This window comes from Orcinus orca, chromosome 4 (genome assembly GCF_937001465.1).
Source record: "Orcinus orca chromosome 4, mOrcOrc1.1, whole genome shotgun sequence".
NCBI lineage: Eukaryota > Metazoa > Chordata > Mammalia > Artiodactyla > Delphinidae > Orcinus > Orcinus orca.
The window spans coordinates 144,827,452-144,833,451 of record NC_064562.1 but is presented as its reverse complement, the minus strand read 5'-3'; the positions used below and the strand labels follow the sequence as shown (position 1 = coordinate 144,833,451).

Below are 6,000 nucleotides of genomic sequence, written 5' to 3'. Positions count from 1 at the left end.
GTTATAAAGCAGAAACTAACACACCATTGTAAAGCAATTATACTCCAATAAAGATGTTAAAAAAAAAGGAAGGCAACTATAGATGAAACACTTCTGAGCAAAGTTAAACGGCAAGTAAATTCCTAGGAATTTTAGATTACCTCTGCCTATCTTTCACAATTTCTCCTTATGATATATTGCAATTTACTTTAATCTGGGGATGGGGACCTCATCCTTACCTTCCTAGCTGAAGATTCTGACGCCCTTCTGCCTCAGTTACAGTTCAGGGACTGTATCAAAATCCTCTGTGCGGTATCGCTTCCCGTGTAGAACAACATGGTGGCTGCGCATGCGCGGCCTGGGGGGGGGCGGAGCTCTGCTGCGGGCGGGCGCTTAGAAGCTGCTGCGACCAGGAAGTCCCGAGAGCCTGCAGGCGCAACTTGAAAGGGGCGAACCCGGCTTGGAGCTTGACCTCAGCCTCTCTCACAATCGGAGCTCGGTCATTGCGTTGCTCTGGGGGAAAGCACTGCTAGCTCAAGAGGGCCGGAAGCCCGTGCCTGCACCGGCAACACCACGTCCACAAGCTGGTAGAGGACACGAAACACCAGCCCAGAGATAACTCGCAGCTCATCCTCACGCAGCCAGTGGAGGAGGTGACCTGGTCTCAGTGAAAAGAATCTGTGGGCGGTAATTGACTGCTTCCTCAAGGACTGGCTGTATATGCATCTCCTGAAAACGAGAAGCCGTTTCAAGAGGAGAACTTGCTGAGACAAGAAGGAAGACCAGAGAAGATCCAGACTAAGGCAGGTGAGGCGACAGTGAGATTTCTGAAACGATGTCACCTGGACGAGGGAATGAGGAACAGTGTCAAAATGGGAGCTAGGGTTTCCCAGGTGGCGCAGTGGTTGGGAGTCCGCCTGCCGATGCGGGGGACACGGGTTCGTGCCCCGGTCCGGGAAGATCCCACATGCCGCGGAGCGGCTGGGCCCGTGAGCCATGGCCGCTGAGCCTGCGCGTCCGGAGCCTGTGCTCTGCAGCGGGAGAGGCCACAACAGTGAGAGGCCCACGTACCGCAAAAAAAAAAAAAAAAAAAATGAAGAGGTGTGTTCTTTAAAAAAAAAAAAAGTTTATTTATGATCACTGGCTTTTAAACAGCGTATTGAACATATGATATACTTGATAATTGAATGAAGGATAAAACTTCTCTTTGGATGTACTCCAAGCTTACTTATCTAAGTATTGATTTCAAGGCAAAGGATGTTATTCTGCTCCATCTGATATAAAGAGAGTAAAATCTTCAGACCAGATGAAGACAATTCAGTCTTAGTCGGTTTACATCATAGTATTTTTCAAAATTATGGAAAACTTGTGTGCAATAGAAACATAGAATATGAGGTTCTGAGCCGTCAGAACTGTCTTACTCACCATTGAGTCCAATGATCTTAGCTTAGGGCCTGGTATGGTGACTTGCTTAAAAATCACCATCCTTGTCATCAACATCCTAGAAACAATAAAAACTCTACCAGTTATTGTCACTTTATAGTTTGTGTATTTAACAAGGCTTGGAGAAAGGTATAAAAAACCCAAATTTACCCATGGGGCCTCTGAGGCTGAGAGATTATCCAAGGTTACAAAGTTAGAAAGTGACAAAGTCAAAGCCAAACATTAAACACAGGTTTGTTTAAGAAATCTCAAGTTATGAATAACAGGAAGCCCCTTTAGTGTGAAATACTGTTTTTACTATGGCATTCTAGAGATGTTGCTACTATTTGCCTTTCCCAACTACCATTTTAATCAACAACACAATGGGGATTTACTGATCCTTATGCTTCTACAACTAAAGCTATTGTGTCTGTTCAAGTTTCTCCTCTGTTTTACGGAAAGAAGACATCCCATAGGAATTTCCTACTTGAAGCCAATTTTCTCTCTGTGATTTAAATTAAATAATTAAATAATTGTATTTAGAAAAAAAAAGACACTGTAGTAAGAAGTGGAGGAATGCCAGGAAAAAAACCCACACAAATATTTAATATATTTTTATTTTAATATATAAGAAAAATAGTGAACTTTTTTGATAACTATTACATGTATGTACAACTTTCTCTATAGGATATGTGAATTATTCAACGAATTCACAACATTTCATTAAGGGCAATTAAGTCACACTATGAAGACTTAACTTGAAAAGTTATCCAGATATCCCTTCTGTTCTCAAATCAATTTGTCTCTGCTTCTATAGAATTCCAGGAGAAATACTACATTACTTCTCTGATTAATACAGAACATCAATCTAAATTGAGTAGCTTCATTCATAAAACCTTTCGATTTATATTTATACTAAGTACACTAATTTATTAAACTAAGTATACTAAATGCTGGGCATGTTGCTAAACTCCTGGGATGAAAAAAGTGAGTTATTTATAGTTTCTGATATTGATAACACTGCTGTCAAACTAAACCCTGAAAATAGAAAAATCCTTCCCAAGTAATTTAGCTGAACTTGGACGAAGAACTCAAAATGCCTTCTATTTCAATATTCTGAAAAGTTTAGGCTTTAATTTGATGACAATATATAGATAAGATGGGAACTGGTATATTCAGAAAAAAAAAAAAAAGGAACTATCCTATAGCAATTTAAAACTCCTCTATGGTCGTTATATTAAATTGTTCATTTGTCAACCTATTGCTTTAATATGTAGGCATTATTACATCAACAAAATAAAGTGAAGTGGTCTCCACCACAACATTTATAAAGAGCATACAGATTATTACTGACAAATTATAATAGAGATAATCTACTTATACATAACTTAGTTTCATTTGTCTTCTCTAATCTCTACTTAAACTCATCTCTATGAATAAGTCTTCTCGAATAAACTACACAAACTTCACTGCATAAGCTCTTACCTCGTAAGCATATCTTAGACAATGCTTGCAATCCTGTCCTCGTTGCTAAGCATTTTGTATACGATTCTCAGATATCTCTGGGTTATAAACGCCAGGGAGGCAAAAGTCATTCTGTGATTCATTTTCAAATCGCTTCTAGAAGAAATGGAGGGTCAAGTAAGATCCCGCATGGCACGCATGGCACTGCCAAAGAAAGAAAGAAAGAAGTGTAGACATCCATGTATAGAAGTCAAAGATGTCAGAGAAAAATCAGCAGTTTGTGTCATTGAGGAGTAAAGGATGAACAGGTGTTCTCCAAACAAAAAAGTGACTGAGGAGGTTCCACACAAAATGAATACCAAGTACAAGGTGCAAAGGGGTTGAGAGAGGGTTGTTCAAGGGGAAATACAATTTAGGGTTCCTAGACTGAAAAATATGAGGCAGACTTGGGAAGAAGGAAGGTTACATTCATTGGTCAGAGTATGACTGGAAGTTGTTTGTATTTTATCCAGTAAAACAGTGGTGTTTAAATATTCTTTAGCTGTGAAAGTATTTTAAAATATCATTTGGCATCTTAGCTATAAAACAGATACACGTGGAACACCAGTGGTTGCAATGGTGAGCCAAATATCCAAAAAGCTTGTTGTCTATCCTTCTATCACAACCCCCTCGCCCAATGCACGTGGCTCTATCCTCTAAGTTTAAGGAAATGATGTTGAGATAGTGGCTTTATGTTCATGCAAATAAGGCCTTCAGTAAGAGGAGGCCTTGGCTCATAATGAGTTGGAAGGGAAGCCTGAAAGCCTCTTAAAGAGCGAGCAGAAGAGCTGGAAGCCAAGGATACTCAGAGATTGAATTATGCATGGTGCTAGCTTTAGAAAATACCTGTGGCAGAAAGCACCTGTAGCACCCAGGACAAGTTCTGTAGGGTCCGAGGTGAGACTTTAATTTTCAGATATATTGAGTTTTAGGGTTTGTCGTTAGAACCGTGAGGATTTGAGGTAAAGGTACACCTTGGTGGTTGAGTTGAGGTATACTGAGACAAAGTGAGAGACTACACATATAAATGAATCTAGATGTGGAAGGATATAGTTTTAAGTTAGGAAAGTTTGAACATGTATATATATACTGAGGGAAAAAACACTGGAGAGGAAGGCAAAGAGTTGATTGATGGAGCAAGATGTCCAAGGAAGCAGACAGAAAGAAACAGGGTTAAAAACATTGGTGACTAGATCAGTCTTGGAATTAAAGAATTTGTTTTCTCATTTGGATCTTTGACCAGACCAATGCGTAGACCTCTCTGTTACCGCCATCGCTGTCCTTTTCTCTTAAAGCAGCATGGGTTGACATGCCATGGCTTGTAATCATAACGGTCCTGATTAATACAAATGGTGACGTAAATTTTCCTTTTAAGATGAAAGGATGGGTGCCAATAACGTTGAGATTATGAGGCTCTTAGAGAAGTTATAAGGTCTTTTCTGATGCCTAAACTATTTCTCTGAACTTGGAAGCAAGATCATACACTAAAAGGTGTGAGTGGGGCAGGCCTGGATTTCAGGTTTGAGGACAGTAGTTATAATTTAACATTTGAAAAGGAAAGGAATGGAAAATAGAATGTAATAAGATTGCAGAGCAATATTTAGTCTATGTGATAAATGATTTGATGAAATTTAACGAACTATGGAAGACAATGTCAGTCAGATTTTTTGAATTTACTGAAAAACATTTCTCAGAAAAAACATCTCTTCTTAAATCTAGTTTTATGTTCACTTTTTTATCCCTTGTCTCTTGAATTGGGAATGTATGCATACTTAATCTGCATGAACTATTCGAACTTGAAAAAATAGTTACATGATCTGTTATTACTGATAATTGTATACATCAAATATTAATCACGTAAATCATGTTAGAAACGCTTCGTATTAGAAAGGGAAAAAAAATCATTCCCTCTAATGCTTACATTAATTCCCCTCTCTCCCTCAAGGTGTGTTTTCAGTCCCTTTTTAATTAAGAATAAATAATGAATATAATTTATCTGTATCTTAAAGAGACCCTATTGGCCTTGATTGAATGCAAATCAATTACTAATAATCTGTTTTTAAACAAAGAGCATTGTTTTTCACATTATTTCTGAAGGATAATAGATATACTTTTAGATCATTTGGTGAAATGTCTATAGATTATATGTGTATGTGTGTGTGTGTGTGTATATATATATATATATATATATATATACTATGTAAAGATACATAAATATAGGTGTCTCCATATTTATATATTTGTGTATGTATACGCACACACATCCACTCAACATATTTTCTGTGTAAATATAGTATGTGGATGTCTATATTCTAAACACAACTTTGTAAAAACATGTTTTTTTTTAAATTTTACTTTCTGATCTCATAAATCAGGAAAGTTCAAACATGTTAATGTGTGAAATAAAAATAAATTCTATACCTGTATTCATTGTACTTCTGTGTGAAAGAAAGTATACCCCTAAACAATTTTCTAGAACAGTCATATCAACAGTCATATCAATTAAAAGTGTTTTATCCATATATGAAGAAAGAGAAATAAAAAGCACTTAGTTTTATTTTCATTGGTGCTATTCAAAAGATATGGTTGAAGAAACTTACTGTTCAACAGCCACCAACTTACAAATAATTCCTTTACTTAAGATGAACTTTTAAAACATGGCACTTTTTTTATAGATATAATGTCATAAATGCGTTCCCAGTTTCCCTGTATACCACATAAAGACAGTTTATTCTACAAGTGGTTGAAATGGTGTATGTTGATAATAGAAAATAATTTTATGAAAGTCAATATAGTTACAAATAGAACACTCAGCTAAAGCTTCTCCATATGAATATTCAAGGCATAGTTGGACAAACTTCAAATATGGCATTCATCCATTGACATAACTAATACAAATCTGCACTATCATTTGATGTGAGGAGGAGATGGGTACACCAGTGAAGATAAGCAGTATTTTTCTGAAAAAGTAAAACGTGTGTGAAAAATGGGTTTTTAAATGTGCTTCACCATTGTCATAATTATCGTCATTTTGGATTCTCTTCTACCGTTAAATACTCTTAAACTGATAAACCATTTGTATTTTCTTCGTGTAGA

General features: G+C 36.9%; 1 pseudogene; it reads left to right on the top strand.

Annotated features, from left to right (window-relative positions):
- Positions 1–328: 328 nt before the first annotated feature.
- On the top strand, positions 329–2,097 carry LOC101283556 (39S ribosomal protein L9, mitochondrial-like; annotated as a pseudogene).
- The last annotated feature ends 3,903 nt before the right edge of the window (positions 2,098–6,000 follow it).